This window comes from Caretta caretta, chromosome 15 (assembly GCF_965140235.1).
Source record: "Caretta caretta isolate rCarCar2 chromosome 15, rCarCar1.hap1, whole genome shotgun sequence".
Taxonomy (NCBI): domain Eukaryota; kingdom Metazoa; phylum Chordata; order Testudines; family Cheloniidae; genus Caretta; species Caretta caretta.
The window spans coordinates 27,677,637-27,700,506 of record NC_134220.1 but is presented as its reverse complement, the minus strand read 5'-3'; the positions used below and the strand labels follow the sequence as shown (position 1 = coordinate 27,700,506).

At 46.7% G+C, this 22,870-nt stretch overlaps 1 protein-coding gene across 7 annotated transcripts in view; it reads right to left on the bottom strand.

Annotated features, from left to right (window-relative positions):
* Positions 1-22,870, bottom strand: part of CUX2 (cut like homeobox 2) — a 228,844-nt gene that overhangs the window by 121,774 nt on the left and 84,200 nt on the right. The window lies entirely within an intron of this gene.

The following is a 22,870-nucleotide window of genomic DNA, read 5'->3' as shown; positions in this document are numbered from 1 at the left end:
CAGGAACAGAGCTCAGCTGCCTCCCCAGCAGCGTTTCTCCCTCTCTGGACTCCATGGAGGAGGGTCTCTGCCAGCCCCACAATCCCAGTGGGGAGTGGGCAGGGAAATACGCATTGTCCCCATCCCAACTCTGCAGAGCCACACGTGAAAACCCAAAAGCCGCATCACCGATCCATGGCCCCTACCTGTTGCCCACCCAAGAACGTTAGCAAGCAGCATTTCAGTGCATCACGGTCCCCAGGCTAAGAGGCTAATGGGAGCCTCTCAATACTGAAGTTTACTTTCCTCTTTGAGGACGTGATGCTTCAAGGACAAGAAATTTATTTTCCTATAACCCAAAGTAATTATATTCTTTTAAGCCAGGCTGTAGGACTGCTGCTCCATTCGTATATTTCAATGCAATATCAGATCCAGGCAGATCAATTACTATGGAAAAGTACAGTAACATTCACCCATTACTTGCATTGATTTGCCTGATAAAAGCACTGACTTCTCTTGAATTAGGAGTATGCACAGAAAGTACAGGGTAAAAACACAAATGAAAATATTATGACAGTCAAGGCAGACAGCAAGTAGAACCGGAGATCAGAGACCAAAAAGAAAATCAAGTTTGTGCAACGCAGTGCGTTTAATTCCTAAGATAACCACAACCAGTAACAACGCAGGGAAAATAGCAAACGAAATCCAGCACAGCAATGTAAACAAAGCAATCTTCAGACAGACAAATGAGAGGCCAGTGCTGCTACCACAGTGAGCACAAACTGCGATATAATTGCACTGTTGCTGCATCATCTTTAATCAATAATATCCAGGGTTGAGCACCGCTTACATAACCCAAATCCCAGACTCAGCCAAGAAGCAGCATGCTGTTAAAAACCCAATAGCTCTTTCTAGCTAATAGGTGGCTTGCTCTCTCAACCCTGCTGATTTTTAAAATAAACCTAAATTCCAATAATTGTTTAATGTTTATTTTTGTTTAGTTCTGGCTCGCCTAATCTGACTCTTGATGACAGAAATTGATATTTTGCTCAGACTCCTTGAGGGAAATTAGGAAACTACTTATGTCAGAACATGCTCATCACAACGCAGAGGTAATCTTCGTCAAATGCACCGCACCCACTAGCTCCAAAGACAAAGCATGAAATCCTGGCTTCCTAGGAAGTTAATTTCTCCGTCATCTCTTTCAGAGTGGGCTAGAACTGAACGTTGTCCATAAATTCATGTCCATTCTGCTTACCAAGGGATCTATTCTCCTCTTGGCGAGTTCACACTGATGGAGGAAGTGACCCCTAAACGTGCTAAATGTGAGAGCAAGGACTCTCCATCAGTTTTATGTTGCCTCTTCGCTAAGATACATACTGAAAAGGGACCTAGCAATGAACTGCCTACTTGCTTGTTATTTGGTGCGTGTGTTAAACCTATGACACGGCGCGTCTACAATTTCTGCAAGATGTTTGAGAGATGAATAGAGTCGGATAAGAGACAAGATCAGACCACATTGAGGCTGGTTTACACTTCAAAGTTTTACTATATAACTATGTCATAAGAACATAAGAATGGCCATACTGGGTCAGACCAAAGGTCCATCCAGCCCAGTATCCTGTCTGCTGACAGTGGCCAATACCAGGTACCCCAGAGGGAGTAAACTTAACAGGTAATGACCAAGTGATCTCTCTCTTGCCATCCATCTCCACCCTGACAAACAGAGGCTAAGGACACCATTCCTTACCCATCCTGGCTAATAGCCATTAATATCAGTTAGAGGAGTGATTTTTTTTTAAATCAACATAGTTCTACCAGTAAAAACCCTAGAATGGATGCAATTATACCGGTATAAGGGTCCTTTTACTGGCATAGCTTATTTTGGCTCCTGAATCAGAACAAGTTATACAGGTTGAACCTCTACTCCAACATCATCCATGGTCCAGCAACATCCGTGGTCCGGCATGATTTTTGTTAGCCGGATGTCTGCTTATCGTGGGTGGGGCCAAGTTTCCTGTGGTCTGGCAAAGCCCCACCAGTCCTGGCTCTCAGTGTTCAGTGCTGTTATTTAGCTCTAATCTACCCCTAAATAGGTCTCCTAAGAGACCAGCAAGCAGTGGAAGTGTTGGTAATGCTGCTAAGCATAAGCACGTGTCAGTATCGATCCAGTAAAAGGTGGAATTGTTGCAGAAATTGGAAAAGGACACATCAGTATGTTGTTCTGTTTATTTGCCTGGGTGAAATAAAAGTAAAGAGAGACCCGCTCGCTACAGGACTGTATTGACCTCCCGTGGTTCGGCAAATTCTCTGGTTCTGCACTGGTCAGGTCCTGAGAGTGCTGGACTGGAGAGGTTCACCCTCTACCAGCACAGGAACTTTTATACGCATAAAACTGCAACCGCATTAGGGGTTTTCTTTTGCCACTGTAACTAAACCAGCAGAATTAAAGCAGCAACCTTTTTAAGGGTGGCCAAGCTCTTAAGTTCAGCTCCACAGCGTAGGAATATTGGCCCACATTAGACCTGGGTGAACTATGGTTGTAAATTGCTTTGGGATATTAGCATGAGCAATAAGCCCAAAGCAGGTGATCAGAAAGAATGAGATCATAGAGTCATAGAATATTCGGGTTGGAAGTGTCCTCAGGAGGTCATCTAGTCCAACCCCCTGCTCAAAGCAGGACCAACCCCAACTAAATCATCCCAGCCAGGGCTTTGTCGAGCCGGCCCTTAAAAACCTCTAAGGACGGAGATTCCACCCTCAGGCGATTCCTCCATCATGAGAAAGAAGAGTTGTGTTAATCTCGTAGTGACCCTTCCAAACACGAGCGGTATCTTATTTAAGGTTTGGGCTGAAGCAAGAGAAAGAAACCATGGTTACCTGGGTACCTGGTACAGTAAATAATTGGCTTATATAAGTTTAAGATGCTATAAAAAAAACTGCTTCATCTGGCCTTAGCTAAGGTCTGCTAATTGGCAATTACCACACTTCTTTGTTAAAAGGTATAAAAGAGTAAACTCTTAAAGGGGGTCATTACTAATACTTGCCTGACCATGCTGGAGCCAACCAACATGTGTCTAAGCACCCCTGGGTTTGGCCCATTTGTGACTATTTCAATCAAATGCTTATAAACACCTGTTTCTGTTTGGATGCAGTAAATTGCTTAGTCTTTAGGCTTATTAAACATGTTCAGAGCAACAGTAGAAATAGTATTAGATTTAATGATGGAATTTATGGTTAAACTGCTGTCACGGTAGTATTCTATATAAATAATTCCAACACAGAGCATAGTAGGGGCATTTATGAGGATGCCTGCTAGCCACGGTTAAACTGAATTTTGGAAACGCATGACCAGTAAATGCTAAGGTTAATGGGCCAAACTGTGCTCTCTATTACACTGGAATTCCACAGGGGTAACAGAACCCAATTAAGCCCATGGGATGCTGTACCATATATCAATGCAAGACGCTCACGTGTGCCCACATAGCTGGCATCCAACCGTATTTTGAATGTGATGGGATGAGTTTGCCTCATTATCTGAAAGGCACGAAGCCTGTTTCGCCTCCCATGTGCACTGGGGTAAATCAGGAGTCACTCCATTGAAATAAATACTTGCTGGTGAAAGTGAGAGGAGAATCAGACCCACTAGTTCAGGTTCTGATCTCAGTTACCCCTGTATTACAGCAATGTAAGTGCGATCAGTATTGGATTGCGTCTCTGTTACATTATAGGGCAGACCACTATAAAGTATTTTTTAAAAAAAGAGGCGAAAAGATAAAGCATGGCATTTTCCACACACAAAAGGAATTAATGGGCTTTTCTAGGAGATGATTCAGCCAGACTCAGACTCAGTGGACAGTGCCATGTTAGCAGCAATATAACCAAAGTGATAGCAATGCCATTTGCGCTACAATAGTTAAGTGTAGGTCAGCAATTCTTTTATTAAATTCTATCATCAGAGAATCATAATTGACCATAAACGAGTCACTCCAATTTGGAATCAGACACGTGAAGCAAGCTCTCGCAGATTTTTTTTTATTTAAACAAGTTTAATGTCCATTTCCAGGCTCTCATTCTGCTGCCCTTGAAGTTAATGGGAAAACTTCCACTGGGTTGAATTCTGAGTTCACTTACACCAGTGTAAATCAGAAGTCACTCCTCCAGCTAGCTAAATTGATCCCATACAAAAGCAGTGGAGGTGAAAATCAGAGTCAAGCCCATAGATTTCAAATGTTGTTTGATTTGATTGAGTAGATAGATAAGAACATAAGAATGGCCATACTGGCTCACACCAATGACCTATCGATCCCTGTATCCTGTCTTCCGACAGCGGCCAGTGCCAGAAACTTCAGAGGAAATGAACAGAACAGGGCAATTACTGAATGATCCATCTCCTGTCATCCAGTCCCAGCTTCTGGCAGTCAGAGTTTTTGGGGCACCTGGAGCATGGGGTTGCATCTGAGACCACTTTGGCTAATAGCCATTGATGGACCTATTCTCCATGAAATTATCTAGTTCTTTTTTTAAGCCAGTTACACTTTTGGCCTTCACAACATCCCTGGCAAGGAGACAGAGAAGATAGATTCCTCCACTGATGTAACTCAAAGTAGCTCCATTGACATAGCTATGTTGATTTACACCAACTAAGGATCGAACCCATTGTAGTTTGTTACAACAGACCAGTTTCTGAGGCTTTTACTCACACTAAGTAGCAACTTATTCCACAAGTAATCCTGTTTAAATCAGTGGTACTACTTATGGAGTAAGATGCTACTCCACATGAGTAAAGATATCGGAATCTTACCTGTAGTTTAAGTCCTTTAAACAAATATTACAACTTCGAATGATTAACACAGTTGAGTTATTGGCTCCATGCAACCTTGGAGTAAAGCCAGCACAGCTCCCTCTCGGAAGGGCAAACTTCAAATGGGACCGCTAACACGAGGACCTGCTCACCAACAGGTCCCTAATCTGGCCTACATGATTAAAATATCAGCCCCTGTTCATGCCGGGCAACGTCTCAGCATCATTTCAGAAGGGGATTTTATTCCAATATTTGCATGCTAGACCTAGGACCTGTCACAGTGTTATTTTAAAAACCCAAACGTTTACATAACCAGACCTAGCACCTGCAACCGCTGAGCTCCAGTCAGGGTGTAATATGCATCTCTGAAATGGTCTAAGCATAGACAGTGCAGTGTTTCTTCAGCAACTTTTATGGATTAAGGAGTAAATAAAACCCTACTCAAAGTCCAAAAGAGCCATTATGTACCAGAGAGGAAGTAAGTGGAGTTTTAAGAATTCTCTGATCACGTATTACCAGGAGGCCATGCTATTGCAGCTTCAGTGCATCAATTCACACACTCGCATAATGGATGTTTTCGCTTTAAAAACCACCAAGCCTTTTGCAGGGAACAATGTGGGCCAAATGGTGGCTCTAAACCACTGACCACACTGCAGAGAGCAGCCAAGGTTTAGTGCAGTGGACTAATAACTGAGCTTTTTAACTGTAAAAAGAATGAAGACTTTTCCACTGCTGCAAATCCAATTCACTCCAGCCCTCCCAGTGAAACCAACGGGACTGCTCCCTTCAGCATCTGGGGTAAGACAAGCAGGTTCTGGCCCACTGCCTCTAAGCAGGCATTGTGGGGCCTAGAATTGCTGTTAATTATTATTATCCTCTTCCCCCCCCGCTTACTATTGGTGGGCATTCAGGCTAGAATGTCATCTTGGCTATTTAGATCCAACTTTGACTAACGTTAGCATGAGGCCCCAGTGGACATGTTCTTCACCATTTCCCCTCTGAGTGCGGTTGAAGGTGGTTCTGGAAAAGTACAGGAAAGCTACAGCCCATTTCTCCAGGAGATCCATCATGTCGGATTAGCAACTTAGTTTCTTATTAGCAATTTTCCATCCTATCGTATTAATATTTGTTTTCACTAATACAATGCAGAAGTCTTATCATATTAGCAACTTTCGCATCACATTAGTGAAAACAAATACTAATACAATCCAATACTAATATGACATGATCTGATGGGAAATTGCTAATACAATAAGACTCTCCTACCATATTAGTACCGAAACGCTGAAACTCCCAGTTGCAGCTCACTTTGAGCCAGGCAAGCGATCATACATTTCTAAATATATCTGTGTGCTCTGTGTACATAGGTGTGCAGACTGGGCTGTTTAAGGTACTGGGAGGATCCCCTGCCTGTGGGCCGAATGCTGATCTCAGTTACAGGAACACACCTCCTGCTAAATTTAATGGAAGCTGCACTGGGGGTAAATGAATGGAATTTGCCCCATGGGTGAGCTGGTGCAGCTCCACTGAGTTAGTGCGTGCCGTTTCCTTTGTGACACAGGACGGCTCAGTGCTCTAGTTCTACTTTCAGCTCTGGGGAACAGGAGGTGAACGCAGACAGAAGAAGTGATTGCAGCTCCCACCGCAATCTCAGGCCTGCGATGTTACGCGCTGGGGGTAAGTGGCCCTAATTCTGCTCTCCCTTAACATGGGTTGACACAGTCTCTGTGGGCCTGTTTCTCCTCTCCCTGATGGCAGTGTAAATCTGGAGTAAGTGCTACTGGAGTGCAACTTGCACCAAACCGGGACACGCTGGGTGCGCAAAACAAGTGTACAGCGGGCCCAGGGCAGACATGGCGGTTAGCAAGGCAGCATACGGTAAAGTAGAGGGGGCTGTTCGCTCTCCTAGCTACAGTCCAATGGCTGTGCAGTGATGGGGTATATGTAAGGAGCTCATTGACTAAATCCAGGTCCTAGAGGCCAGGTGGGATTGCAAATGGCACAAACAAGCGTCCTTACTGGTGGTCTCAGGCTTGAATGGGAAACCCTGGTCTCTGCCTTTCATTCCTCATCTGGCGAGAGCTGGGATTCGTCAACCAAACGTGGACCAACTTCATCCCAGAGCGAAGGGATGTTTGCACAGCTGCTGACTGGCACCGCTGCACCTGATCTGTGGATGGAAGCTGGCTGCCCCCGGCACATTTCACAAGCACCACAGCAGTAAGGCTGGGGACTGAGGGTGGGGTTCATTTCCTTCCCTCAGAGTCAGTACACTTGGAATTGTTTTGCCCACATACTCAGAACCCTGGAGCAGACATGATTTCCCCCCCACACAAAGGGTGTTTGGGGTGATACGTAACCCAAAATAGCACACAATTCACCATGTTGAGCCTCCGTTTGCTGACTGCCTCTGAGAGGTAAAGGCGGGCGCCGCTCCCCTACCAAGGCTGGTGCCGGCAGCAGTCACCCTGGCTAGTATTTCAGATGGCCCAGATTTGGCTCTGTGGCATTCTAACAACAAAAATATCCACCGAGCAGCCACCAGAGTGAAGCTGCCAGGTGCCATGTTAACAAACTGACTGTTTCAGAAGAACCGGCTTTATACTGGAGTGCCATGGAGATCTGATTGTTACTCAGGGACTGGCCACTCGTTCATGTGAGCTGGTTTTCACCTGCCTCTTTCCTGCTGGCCAGGAGATGGCAAACATCCCACCGCAGAGACAGTACCATTTGCAGAAACCACATTGTTCTGTGTATCAGACTGAGATGGGGACAGCAGGTACATCAAGACCTTCCACCTACGAACAAGGCTTCTGAATGCTGAGTGCACCAGCCTAGAACACCTGGGAGAGGCGCTCTCCTCCCAGGTGTGTCAGGCAGGAGCCCGACAATCAACGTTCCCCTCAATTTCAAAGTGCTACAGAAGCTTTGCCAGGGAAATCTGGAAGGGATTAATAGTCCTGGGCATCAATACTATCAGTGCAATTTGATCACGGGTTCTGACTGACCTATAGCAGCACAGTGGAGATTGCAGAGCACACAGGGCTCCAAATCCTCAAAACAGTACCCCGGCACAAAAGCCAACACCCCTAGTCCTCTGTTCTCTGCTTCTATATTGATACTGGCCAGCATCTCTCTCTCCCCATCACTCCCGGATGAGCAGGACACACACTTCTCCAGTGTTGCCAACTCTTGTGATTTTATTGTAATGTGGTTTTCATAAAGCCCCAGCTCCTGGAGTCAGGTGATTATGTCAGAATCTCGGGGGTGGGGGGGTTGGTTTGTTTGTTTGTTTTTTTAAAGTAAGTTTCTGCCTCTAGGGTTGTGAAGAAAAACTCCCCAAAGGCTCAGAAATGAGAAGGCAAGGGAAAGGAACCTGACATTGATTACTGGCTTTTAAAAGCTCATAATTTTTAAGCCAATCTCATGATTTGTTAGGGCCTGCCTCACGATATGTGAATGAGTGGGGCTGGCAATACTGTGATTCTGATTTCCCTGGCACCAATTTTACACTGGTGTAACTTCACTGATTTCACTGAAAAGAATCAGGCTATATTGAGGGGAGGGTGTGCGCACGCAGGCCTGGGTTAGCCAATGTGCACTCGCTGCACTTGCACAGGGCCACCATCTCAGGGGTCCCCCGACCGCGGCAGGAAAGTCCCCAAGTGGCGCTGCAACCCTGTGTGTCAGGTCGCAATGCCACTCTATAACAGAGGGGCAGCTGGGCCAAACTTTAGTGAGTGGCACTGTGGCCTGGCGCTTGACTCCCCCATTTCTACCTTAGCCCCCATCAGAAGGCTGGATGCCCCATGCTCCCGGGAAAGTCTGACGCACCACCCCGGTGGAGAACCGGTTCCCGGAGGTGGAGGGACACTGCAGTTCAGCTGAGGGCAGTGATTATCTGACATCTCACATGTTCTGTCCCTCTAATTTCCGTAGCGCACAGGGCCCCAAACATCTTTAATCTGGGCCTGTGCACGCGAGAGAGACACATACACCTCTCTCTCATACACACACACAATGTTTAACCATGACCGACAGATTACAGAGCTTTCTAGCACCCCAATAAACGGTCCCGTCTAGGCCCCACGTTGCCGTTTACACAGAATCAGAATAAAATTAGACTATTCCAGCCGCTTAAAAACACACGTCGAAAAGGAAAATGAGCCTTTTCTATCAGATCCCCGAATCCAAAGGCTAATTTTTCAATTATTTGTGAAAGACAAATATTTCTCCTTCCCCAGGCAAGCAGCTGAATTATGTACACACAACCCCGCCAGGCACAGGCTGCTCACTTGTTGCCCTGGCAGTGCTGTGAGTAACACAACCATCCAGATGTTTGACAAAGCTACACGGCCAAAGCCTGTGTGAACCAAACCCGAGACGAGAGCAACAGGCACGTAGCGCCACCCAAGGCGCAGTGCAGATCTCAACCTGCAAGCCACTCGGGGCTCATGAAGTCCTACACTGCAAAAACACAACCTGTGTTATTCAGGGCTCAGCTGTGATCCGTCTAGTGCATCTGTGAAGGGGAGGTGTGAAGAGCCCCCTTAAATCCCTGCATGTGCTACTGGACCATTACAGTCTGTGCAGGGAGAGAGCAGCTACTTCCCACCCCATGTTGGTGGGCGGGGAGTGAAAGGAACCAGGACTCCACACTCCTGTGTGCCCATGTGGAGTAATCTGAGCCCCTATGAGAGCTGGTGCAAATTACTTTCAGGAACCCGATTGCTACTCTCAGAGTCACTATCTGCCCTGCTCCTGCCCCATGGGGCCCCTTACTGGGGTTAGACTGCAAGGTTTCACACATCACACCTGTGTTCACTATGGCTCACATTCCCCCTCACTCACACTAGTTTCCCCTTTAAATCCTGGAGCCTTACAATTCCCCCCCTCTCGGAGAATCGGTTACACGAACTCAGTGTTCTTCAATGGATTCCCCCGGCAAGGCAGGCTCCAAGGGGTTCCTTTCACTTTTGCGAATCCCAGCTACCTTCAGGACTGCTCAAAGTGACCCGAGGCCAGATGATTTGGTCAGACAATGTAAAAAGACCTTTTATTCCATCCTTTTTCTAACAACAGATATAACTTTCACCCAAAAGATTTACCACGTGATGTAAATGATAATGGAAGAGGAGGACTTTCTGGATCGGGGATCAGTAACAGGCAATAGCTTTGCCCCGCCCCTCCCCCCCCAGCTAGGGCTGCAGGTTCTAATCCAGAGCGTGTTGGTAGTGACGGACAGTGACTGACATCCAATAAGTGGACACCTGTGCAAAATGAGCTAGGTCGGTCTGAGTCCATTTCATCATGGAAAAAAGTGTCCACATCACCACAAATCAGCTCCTTCGATAACAGTCTCAGCAGAGAATTGAAGAAGCCATAGAAATTTATTTCCCTCATTTGCGGAGACGCATGGCCCATTCAGGACGGCAGGAAAGCAGGCGTACAGACCCTCAAAGGTTGTCAGCAGATTTTCAATCTGGACTCTTCAGCACCAGAGCGCAGACCTCTTCCACTTAAGCTAAAGGAGTAACTCTAACTTGCAGAAGCAGAAGGCTGTTATCCTCTATATGGACAAGCTATTAGAGGGAGATGACACACACATTTTATAGGCACATCAGCCTTGCACTGCCACTGAGTGTGCTGTACCTTCTCCCTGGACAGTCTCTAGGGCTCTCAATCTGGCCCCAAAATTCACAAAAGCAATAATTAAAAATAATATGAAGAGGAATAAATGGGAATAAAACTAAATCAAGTATTCGGCCCTGTAATTTTTGCATTAGCAGCAACCTTTATCAAACTTGCAGACTTTATGAACGTCTACACCACTTACTAAATCCTGGTAGATTTGTTCTGCAGACCAGCAGCAGAATAGCTTACGCAGTCATAGAACAGATAATTCCACGGAATGCATCGCTTTGTAATCTAGTATGGGGTATTGCTACTATACCGTGCAGAAAGTATTCCGGCAACACTGAAAGCCTGACCCTGAGGAGCAGCTCTGAGATATCGAGCAAGGGGCTAGGAAGAGAAATAATGGGAATCAGAGAAAGTAAAGAAGCAAAGCACCTTCCTACACAAGTCACTTTAGACCAGACACACCTAGATTCTAATAACTAGTGGCAGAGATGGCTTTATATTTCTGGGCGGGCTTGCAATTCACACAGGTTGGTTCCAGGCATAAAAAGGAAGTCAACCCCTTTCCCTAACAACCTAACAGAACGTTTGAGGTGTTTGGTTCAAATAACACTTTCCCCCCTCCATTATTTCTAATTTTCATATTCCCAGCACCAACCAAGAAGCCAAATGCTGAAGAGACCACAGATAAAATTGGTCTTGTGGGATTTCAGGCCTGTGAGAGCAGAAAGTACAGGAAATTTCACTGGAAAACCTGTTCGCATGAGATTTCAACACTTGCTGCCTGAAGAGGTCAAATGGTTCTGATCAGCCAGCGATTTGCGGGCATCTCTGAATGGAATCACCAAAGAGTTCCAGGGTGGCATGTTGCTAGGGGAGACAAGGGCACCAAATAATCCTGACTTCCTAGTGGTCACGTATGCCTGTCAATCCTACAGCAAGAGAGCAGCCCATCAGTTCATGAGACTGGTAGAGCCTGAGGGTACATAAAGACTCAGTCAATGGCACCTTTCAGTTTCACCCAAACTTCGCAAGAAAAGCACTCTGCATCTGCAATAGGAACGGTCAATGGGATGCCTTTCCCCATGAGCTGTGAATGTACTCAAGAGAATCCACCCACGCATATTCCTGGATCAGACCCAGTGAGGAGACTCGCTTTATGGAGCGCTCGGTCCTAAATATACTTTGAGTAACAGCCTTCAGAGGCCAGGCCCAGATCCTGGTCCTAATGGAGATCAATGAAGAAACTCCCATGGCCTTCATGGATCTAAACCAAGTACTGGTTTAGGATGAAAAGAAAAGGAGTACTTGTGGCACCTTAGAGACTAACCAATTTATTTGAGCATGAGCTTTCGTGAGCTACAGCTCACTTCATCAGATGTTTACCGTGGAAACTGCAGCAGACTTTATATACACACAGAAATCATGAAACAATACCTCATGATTGTCTGCTGCAGTTTCCACGGTAAACATCGTCAACCGAACTGTATCCAGGTTTTTTGGAGGGTTTTTTGTGTTTTTTTGGAGGGGGGTGAGGGAGTGAGAGAACCTGGATTTGTGCTGGAAATGACCCACCTTGATTATCATACATATTGTAAAGAGAGTGGTCACTTTGGATGGGCTATTACCAGCAGGAGAGTGAGTTTGTGTGGGGGTGGGAGGGCGGAGGGTGAGAAAACCTGGATTTGTGCTGGAAATGGCCCAACTTGATGATCACTTTAGATAAGCTATTACCTGCAGGACAGTGGGGTGGGAGGGGGTATTGTTTCATGGTCTCTGTGTGTATATAATGTCTACTGCAGTTTCCACGGTATGCATCTGATGAAGTGAGCTGTGGCTCACGAAAGCTCATGCTCAAATAAATTGGTTAGTCTCTAAGGTGCCACAAGTACTCCTTTTCTTTTTGCAAAGACAGACTAACACGGCTGTTACTCTGAAACCTCACACAATATAGACACTACGGCAACTAAATAATATTTAAATGCACAATTTTAAGCACAGCTGCAATTCCGAGGCTGCACTTGTATCGAAAGAAGAGTCCATTTACAGCCTGATTCCACAACCCCCCCCTCCGGCTGAGGAGCATTCACCCGCGCATGTGGCCCCATGAACTCCAGTCTCACTACAGTGTGAGTAAGCAGCACGCCCCAGGGTAAGAGGTGCAGGATCTGGCCCCGAGGACAATATTCTAAGTCACCATCATGGTTACCCTATCATCATCATGGGTCAAATTAATCTCTGGCTTCATTCCATTGGCTTCCACAACGCTTCACCAAGGGACATTTGACTCCACAGATCTTAAGTTAACTATGCCACAAAGCAACAGAAAGCAGAAAATAGCTCTTGGGGGGAAGCTCCTTGTATTTACTTGGAGCTGGAATGTGAAGTTCAGCACATTAAGTAGTTTTCTATTCTCTCAGCAATTTTCTGTTCTACCGAATTAGTATTTTGTATTGAATTAGTATTCATTTTCTCTAATATGATATAAAAGCATAACCATGTTAGTGACTTTGATATCACATTAGACTATACAATTGGACTGCAGTCCTGCCTGGAACCATTGTTACACAGAGCCACACGCTAAAGAGATTTCTCCGGCAGGAATAGTCCAAATGCCAGGCCAAACTGTGCAGCTCTCCCTGACACGCCTGTGACCCCACTGATTTCAAGGGGGCCGGGGGGAGTTACATGTGTATCCGAGAGCCAATGCGGGCCCAGTCCCTTCAGCAAATTCCCTGAGGCAGTTCCCAGCAAGGTCACACCCCTGTCTGGTGGGGCATCCCACGCCCCTGTCTGGTGGGGCATTCCCAAACATCTTATTTGGGAACAGACAGTCCTGTACTGGAAAATCTGGATCTAGCTTTCGGATCCCTCAAAGACTGAGTGTGCGAATCTGGCAGGTTAGCTGAGCTCCAGAATAAAGATCAGTCACGTATGCAAAAATTTGCCGCCAGATCCTCCTCCAGAATCTGAGTCCAATGAGCTTCAGATTAGCCATGTATTCAGTCCGTGGACTTAGTGATGGACTAACACACTGTGCCATGTAGCTTATTTATTAACTGCACCTGTTATATGCATAGGCAATATTTGCATGCATATTATCCTATGCATTACTGCGGATCTGTTCTACTCATGGGAGGCACCCAGGTGCCACGGTGATAGGCAGCATCCATAAAACACTGAAATAAATGAACAACAAACAGGGAGCTCTACCACTGGGAGAAGAGTGGGAAGATTATTTTAAGGAATGGTTCGAGCCATAAACCCAGAGAGGCAAATGCTGAGCTCTGTGCTCAGTCCAATGGGGCAGGCTGGGCAGTGGCAGGGCAGGTGAGGATGAATTCTTGTAAGACCCCAGGACAGTTCCAGGGGCACCCAGGTTAGATCCGGGTCCTTCCAAGCCTTGCTCCATGGAGGCTACTCCGGCCAATGGCTGGAACAGCCTTCACAGCCTATAACCCGGGCGGATTAGGGGATGATCCAGATCTAGTCCTGGCACCATCCCTCCCCTTTACACTGCCACGCAGACATCCCTGCAGGGTCCTCCCAAGTCCTGCGCCCCCTTGTGTAGCGGGCCATGGAGCAGGAGCTGAGGAAAGAAGACTTGCCCACACGATTGTTGTTGCCTCTCTGACCCCCTCTGCTTGCACAACAGGGGGGCTGCCCAAGCGGACTGAGCCAGGAGGCTTCGTAGGTTGGGGTGAAGAGCAGCAGCTATCTCACTGGAAGAAAAACAGAGACTCTGCCCCAGCCTCAAAGCCAGGAACGCTCCGACACGAGGGGACCTGGGCATGACAACTTACAGCCAGACTCCAGCTCCAGAGGTCACATGCCAGGTCAATTAGAGAAGGGTATTAATAGCAATAAAACAGCACCCGTGGAGAGTATATCCCTGAAAGAGCTGGAAGGGAAGCTGGCAAATAAAGAGATCGATACAAGGCCTGCACACGAACAGCAGTGTGTCAGATTCTAGGGCCTTAGCAGGGCTCGAAGTAGTAACTAGCCAAAGAGGCAACTGGAAAGGGCATGTCTGTCACAGCTAACAGCATCGGAGGCAATTCACCCTGTGCAGAGGCCAGGGCACCGCAGCAGTCCCTACCAGGATGCTATCCAACCTCCCCCCGCAAACTGGGGACTCTGTCTTTCATGTTAGCCTCTGGCTAGCAGGCACCTGATTTCTGACCTAGTGGTTAGGGCAGGGCCCTGGGATTCAGGACTCCAGACTTCTCTTGCCAGCATTGCTGCTGTGCGCCTCTGGGGTGAGTCACTTCAACTCTCCATGCCACAGGTTTGGGGCCCAACCAGAGGGGCTGCCAGGAGACAGTGGGTTGGGGGGCCCTTCAGATGGGGTGGCCCCAGGCCCTGGGCGTGAGCAATCAGCAAGGATGCGTGGAGACAGAAGGATCGCAGTGCTGGGGGATACGTGGGAGCAGTCCGGAAATGGGATATGTTGGCCACCCACAAAAGATGGAGCATAAAGTGAAAGCACTGGCCATTTTGAATGGGGGGGGGGGGACTAGTGAGGGTTGGGGGGCATTGGGCAACTAGATCATAGACTCCTAGAATATCAGGGTTGGAAGGGACCTCAGGAGATCATCTAGTCCAACCCCCTGCTCAAAGCAGGACCAATCCCCAATTTTTGCCCCAAATGGTCCCCTCAAGGATTGAACTCACAACCCTGGGTTTAGCAGGCCAATGCTCAAACCACTGAGCTATCCCTCCCCTCAGAACTGCTGAGGGTAGGGGAAGGGGGTCAGAATCAGAGCTGGGGGGATGAAGGAAGGGGGTGGCTGGAGTGGAACTGGAGGAGTCCAAGGTGGGGAGCTGGGGCAGGGCTTGTGGAAGCCTGTAATGGGATGGAGGGTGGATCAGGGAAGTGGGGGGCAGAAGGGGAGCTAAGAGGATGTGGAGGGGTGATTGGTTCAGGGCTGGGGGAGCTGAGGGCTGGACTGAACCAAGTTGCAGGGGGGTTAAGGAAGAGCGGAGGGGGCTGCACCAGCACTGGAAGAGAGGGAGGGAGGGAGCTGGGGGAAGGGAAGGCTGGATTGGTGCTACGGGGGAGGTAGGCAGGAGCTGGGGGTCTGCAGGAGTTGGATTGGGGCCATCAGGGAGCCCGACACGAACTAGGGGACAGGGTCTGGATTGAGGCTGTGGGGAAACTCGAGGGGGGCAGATTTCGGAATCGGGAAGGGGCACAAGGGCCCTCTGGGGATTGTTGCACCGCTGGGAGGGTTCATGCCATTTCTGTGGGGCACAGAGGTTTCATGGCTGGGCAGAGGGGGTCCTGCAGAGAAGCACTAGGAACAGCCAGGCTTTGAGAGAAAGCTTAGGATGACGTACGTTTTGCTATTCGAGTTACAAATTAAGCCAAGCTCAGCAAGCGGGTACGTCAACCGCTGTCTGTCATGCTGACCCATATCTCACTGGTTCTTTGCACGCCCCTGCCTGCCTCAGGCTGTTGTCTCTCGTCTTCCACTTAGACTGTACATTCTTTGGAACTGGGACTGTCTTTTTGTCCTGTGTTTGTGCAGCACCTGGTCCACGTGTGGGGCTCCCAGGTACTACCACCACCCGAACAACAAATATACAGAGCACGCACGCACGGCAGAGCGCACGTGGATCCAGAGCCATCCTCTCTAATCACGGGCGCGGGAACTTAGCACTGTAACAAAGATTCCTAAGTCCCATATGCTTATTACCATTGTACCCAAATTATTCACTTCTCGGTAAATGGGCAAGAAAATGCAGACGGGCTGACACACAAAAGATGAGCAGCAGCTGATTTTCCAGTAAACATTTCAATGTTTTGTTTCCCTCCGACATCAAACCGACTTCCACTTCCAAGACCAACTGCTTAACAATTGATTATTTAGAAGGTTGCTCCGCTTGGTAGAGGGATACAGCGAAGAAAACATCTGAGCCTGTGTGAAACTGTGGGATTGCATGGGGTGTGTCTCTCTTTAAGCAATGCTTCGCTAGTCTCAACTCTGAGGAAAAGTAGTGTAACCGGACTAGGTGAAATGTGCCCTTCTTTGACTTCAGGAGAGACGGTTAACTATTGAAGCAGCTTGTGATTGGCGTATGTTTATGGATCAACTGCATTCACTGCAGTGTTGCCAGCTCTTGATATCTTAATGCAAGCTTCAGGATACAGTATTTGGGATTTCTATTTAAAGCCCCAGCTCCTGGAGTCAAGAGATCAAATGAGAATCTCAGCTTTCATTAAAAAAAAAGTTTATAGCCCCTCCTGGTTGTTGCTTATTATTTGTACTGCAACACCACCTGCAAGGTCTAGTCATGGACCAGCACCCTAGTCTGCTAGATGCTGTACAGATACAGAATGAAAAACACCGTCCCTGACCCAAAGAATGTACAATCTCAGTGGCAGAGCAAAGCTTGAAAGTATGACCCCTACGCTAAAGGATCAGAAAGCAAAGAAGCCCGACATTTATTAATTGTTCAAAATCCTGAAGGGTGCAGAGCGCCTTTGTAGGAGACAATCCGAAGGCTGGGTCTCTAGACCCACTCAGAATCACACCCTTAGCTTGCTGGACAAGGTGCTGACTGCTGAATGCGGGAGACTCACCTATGGATGGTGAATTCACTGGCTTTCCTTCCCACGTCTGATTTTATATTCGGCTTCTCCCCCCGTGACTCATTACTTGCCCTTGCGGAAGCTCCCCCTTGTGTTCTCAAGTACACACTGCATCCTCTCAGTTGGGCTCTATTCGATCAGCCATCGATAAGACATCTTAACAGAGTCAACACACGGCTTAACGTGATGCAGTCTAAAACAGGACACGTTACTACACCGGGGAGAGAGAAAAGGCAAGGGGTGTGTGGGGGGGGGGGAATGGTTTGCTGTGGAAATGCTGAGGATAACTTAAGAGACTAATGGGCTTGACTTGTACATTTCAATTCGGAAGTGCAATCCTATTTAATTTTTCAAAATCCCCTAAGGCCTGTGCCCAGGGGAGCCTGTTTTACATACCATGCAGCCTGTTACCATTTCCATGGCAGGGAATTGATGGGGACTGTGGAGAAAGGAGGGAGAATTTCTTCTCGAGTTGGGAAGATGTGAAATAAAAATCAAGGGCTCTGCATCCTGAATGAATAACTTACTACTTCATTCAAAATGAAAGACTCCTAAAGCCGAAAATTGCAGCCTCACAGCAGAAATCTAATGACTTCCACCCACCTGCGGAATCTCTCACAGTAAATACATGTGCGGCTCCCACCCCCGCCCCGAATCTCTATTAGCACAAAGCTCTGTAATGGCTGCATCGCTGCCTAATGCCCTTCAAATCTCTTTAGCTAAAAAAGCCATCACAATTTATGTTTTCAGGAATTAAAACATATCATTACAGGATCAACATGTGCTAGCAGGGAGGAGGAATGGCCTGGTGGCTCAGGCACTGACACAGGACTCCAGAGATCTGAAATCATTTCTTGGCCGTGCCACAATCTTCCCAGGTGGGTCTAGACAAATCGCTTTGGCTGGGAGCCCAACTGCCACTGGACTCTCCTCCGTTCCTTTGTAAAGTAACAGCCTTAACCTTTCCATGCCTCAGTTTCCCACCTGTAAGAGGAGGGTAACGGAGCTCTCCATCACAGAGGGTTGGGAGGATAAATTCACAAATACTTAGGAGGATCTCAGCAGAGCTGGTCGGAAAACAGAATTTCCTGTTCCAAGCAAATTTCTCATGTGTTGACATTTGGGTTTGGTCTGAATCAGCCCGAAGGACCGACATTTCAAACTCTCCTGCGGAATGAATGGAAATTTTGGAAAATGTCAGTGAAGCACCATCGCGAGGGACGGGGGTGGCTGGGAGATGGTTGGATTTAAATAATGTCAAAAATGTTATATTCTAACGTAAAATAGATAATATACAAAATACATTAAAAATTAATACTTTAGTCATCTGAAAGATGAAACGAGAACACAGAACTGATCCATTTAGACTTTTTCCCCATTGCAAATGTCATCAAAATCGACACATTCCCATGAAACGTTTCCGTTTTGATGAAACTGCGTTTTCCAGTGGAAAACTGTTCCATCACATTTTTTTAACCATCTCCAGTTCTCAGAGGCTACAGTGTGATCGGGGATGGGGGGGAGGGATGGCTAGATCAGGGCTGCTGTGAGCAGCGATTGTATTTTGGGAATGCCTTCTCCCCTCTCCTTTAGAACACATCCTTAGGCCCTGATGTCGTTCTGAAAACCTTGTGGGTAGAATCCTGTACCACTGCAATGCCCACTGAAACCAGTGAGGCTCTGGCCAGGTAGACATCTGCTCTCAGGGCAGGATCAGGGCCTTGAAGTCCACGTGTTTAGGATGCTTCTTCCAGATCTCGGCAAGGCTTCACGCAGTGGAAGAACAATGCCAAGTGTGCCTCGTCTCCTGGGGGAGGATGTTCCCCTCCACAGAAGGGAAATATTTCTCTTGTAAAAACTTGCAGTAATTACTATTCTTCACAGGGGTCTCTCCTCTTCCCCCTGCCTTTTTGAGCACACGTCCCACATCTCCCTTACGAAAGCAAGAAAATCCTTTTGCCTTAGATTACGGGAAACCGCTTTCAGAGATAGTATGGTGCCGTTTTCCTCCTTGGGGCCCAGGATAAAGTATTCCTCTGTACCAAGGAGGCATGATGATCAAAAAGGGGAGGCTGTCAGCCTTCCTTGGAAGGGTGGAGGAGGAAACTAGGACTTGTGATTACTCACGTCTGAGCTGGATTGGAGGGGCTTTACCTTAAAGCCCTGTGTGTTGTATACACACTTAGTTAGCTCAAGGTCCAACCATGGGATATCTGGAAAGGTATAACCCACTGATTCTGGGCCCTTTGGTGTCTGTGGGGGGGAATGGGGAGGGTGTTACACTACAGAAGAGTCTAGCTTGTATGTAATTTAAAATGGAGAAGTGGCAGAATGTCTCTTTTTGAACTTGTGTGAACCCTGCATAGTCAGTCACCCCGAATCCCTCATTATCCAATTAAGCCGCAATGAGTGAATTACAAAGAGACAGAGAGAGGGAGAGGGAGGATCCAGCCCCAAATGGGAATTACTCCTGCCAGTTCCCGAATGGAAAACAGGGAATCTGGGGCTGGGGAGAGGAAAGCATGACCACGCTGCTCCTGGGCAGAGATCACCAGCTACATGGCAGATAAAACACAACCTTAGTGAATTTGGCAGCTTTACAGGGATAGTCTTTATACAAGGATGATCAGTTCTTGAGCTGTATCTCCACTGCATTAAATGCTAACTCCCTTCAGCATCTTTCTGTCCATCCCCCTCTGTCTGGAAGAAGCATATTTATTCTGACCAGGCAGCTAAACTCCACAGTCGATCTGTATTTCGGCTCTCTCGCCACTTGTTCCAGCCCAAATCCAGAAGATAACATTCCTTGCTTATACGGTATCTAGCTTGCAGAATTGCTTCAAAGACGCCACTGTTTTAGAGCTACTGGGGAAATGCTTAGTGATCTTCTACATCAGTAATTAGTTCTTTTATGGACTCAAATAAATTGTCTTCATGTTAACATGAAGACATGTTCCTTTTCATCTGCTGCCCACGACCAGGCCAGTGGCACCAGAATTGTGTCTCCTCACCACGCTCACACGATGTGGAGAAACAGCAGTGGGGTTGTATACCACAATATTATGCTGAAGCCTGGTGGGCATAAAAATTAGCAGCACCAGAGAGACTGGGATAAGGTAGATCTGCCACCTGCCGGGATGAGACTAAACAGTGTCTGAGTACTGCAGAGGATATTCAGCCTGTGAAGAGTGCTATGCCCTGTTTTGAGGGCTTCTGTGAAATTTATGCTAGCCTTCTGCACAGAGATGAATTTCATACCATATGGCTATGGCTGCTAAAGGCCAGATTCTGAGCTTGGTTTCACTGATGTAAATCCAAAGTAACTTCACTGATGCTCCAGATTTACACCAGTATAAGCCAGCAAATTTGACTCTAAGGCCTTAGGTGCAGGGTATTATGTTGATTATTTAGCATCTGGGAAAACGTGAGTAGCCCCTTCTTTGAGCAAGGGGGGGGGGGGGGACAAAAGAAAAGAAAGGGAAAAAAATAAATCCCTGTACCCATATTTAAAATCCATGGTCAATTACACAATCAGCTAAACTCCGCCCACTCACAGGTGCTTATTCATACATCTCTGGAGATTTGTTAGCTAGCCCTGCGCATAGTACGCACATTCAACCTGGTACATAGACAGTTACACATACATGAGATCTGAATTGAACCCCGAGCATGTTCAGAATGTGTGTAAACATACACACACACACACATATATATATATATTAAAAACCTTGAAAATTCTGAATTCTCCCTGTCAGTGCTGCCTATCACTTTGAGATATATACCATATTAGCAAAAAGAACTGAATTATATTGCATTCATGATGCAATTAAACACTTCACTAGGAATCAATGTAAAACTGATGAGGCCTGAAAGTAGTGCATATGGCTTGAACATTATAAAACATTACCTTCACTCAAATCCTTTTCAGTAGCAATTTAAATCTTCTTACAGTTACTGCTGCCAATGGGGAACCATCTACTGATTCATAACAGTGCATGGGAACCAATGAATTTTTTTAAAAATTTATTCAACTACTAAATTACCCATGAAACCGGAATAGCTGACAGGAGTAATCTGAATTATTATTAGCTCTGCGAGTATTCTGCATTAGCCAATTTAAAACCACGGCTCACAGGCAGAAACCAGTTAGTACAGGCAGGGTGTTAAATGACTGCCATAGTTCTTCATTTTACTGCTGCTTATGTTTAAAGGTCAAGAGATAAAAATTACATATGACTGCAAACACAGAAAGGGTGTTTATCTTTTTCTACGAATCAGGTCAACCATAAACTTTAAAAACATTTGGAGATACAATCATATACACAAAGATGCCTTTGCAATATTCAGGACTTCACATGGGCTTTTATACAGGCGCACTGCATCGAAAGGGGCAACTTTATCTTCTTTTTTCCCCCCCTCTTTCTTTTCTTTTTGCGGTCATAGTTTCCCTTTCCTTTGCCTCTCAGAGAACTTTAACGCTCGCGAGACAAGAACCGAGAGGGAGCCAAAGCCCATATTGTTGTCAGCAAAGATGAAACATTTAGAGAGTGGGGTAGGCAAACAACAGGCAAAGTTGGGCCCCAGCCCTGCAATCAGATCTGCTGGCCTGGATTTCTTCTTCTGCCTGGCCACAGGGATCAGAACACAACACAAGCTCAACCTAACCTTCTTCCCAGTGCTGGGTTATTCCAAGGGTTTCCCCACAGTACCGCCTCTGTCCCAGCCCCCTGCTCCCCCTTTCCAAAAAGAGGGACTTCCACTCCTTTGTACCCTAGTTCAACTGAATTGGGCGGACCCACTTACTGTAGTTACTGCTGAGTGATGCTGGTAAGCCTACTTCACACCCGAGTCTAGGGCGATTCAACATACGAGCCCTGCCTTTCTATACAGGATCTTAGGCCCTGATTCAGCAAAATATTTACTCACGTGCTTCATGTTAAGGATGCGCAGAAGTGTTTTGCTGAATCAGAGCCTTAGAGACTGCCATGCTCTTACAGTGCCAGATCGGCGCTTTCCCCCAGGTGGGTGGAATGCAGGAGCGGAGATGGTGCCATGGGCCTGGTGCCCTCAATCAGTCTGATGCCTCTAGATACTCGGGCACCAACAGTGCTAGCCAGCGGAAAGTTACCTGCCCAAGCTACACCACCCTCTAATATATTCTACGGTACTTCATTTGAAAGTCAAGGGATAAAATACACACACAGGATCAGGCTCTGTAAACATCAAGTGAAACGGACGGGTCTGTCTATCATTCTCCAACCTCCATGAAAAGCAAGAAGCGTGGATAAACTTGCATAAATGGTGAAAAATTAAATGACATTCCAAAAAGCTCTCTCTGTGCTAATAACCTATGGGCTTATTAGTCAGATAGTCAACTACACTGGGGTTTGGCATTTTCTTTTTAACATGACAGTGTCTCTTTAAAGAGTGGAAGTAGCATGGATAATGGCAAAAGAGGAATAATTGTATTACCATAAATAATGGTATAGAGAAGCAGCAGTGAGTCTCATCACACTAATATAATGAGGAATGAACAATACATAGACAGTCAAGACCGCATAAATCCACTGGTTTTATGAAGCTGTCCAGGGTAGCTGGCATTTTTCCCCATGTTAAAGACACTGGTGCTCAATTTATTTAGGACTAAAAGGTGGCCTGACCCAGAATCAACTATTTCTATACTTTGTTGTTGGTGGTCAATCTACTAGTCAGTCACTGAGAAATTAAAACTAAACCCTTGCTATTCACTCAGTGAGATCATACCAGATTGCATTGTAATAGATTTGCTGCCTGTTTCATCTCCCGATATTGGCTCTGTTTTTAACCACCATCACCACCAGCAGCAGCTACAG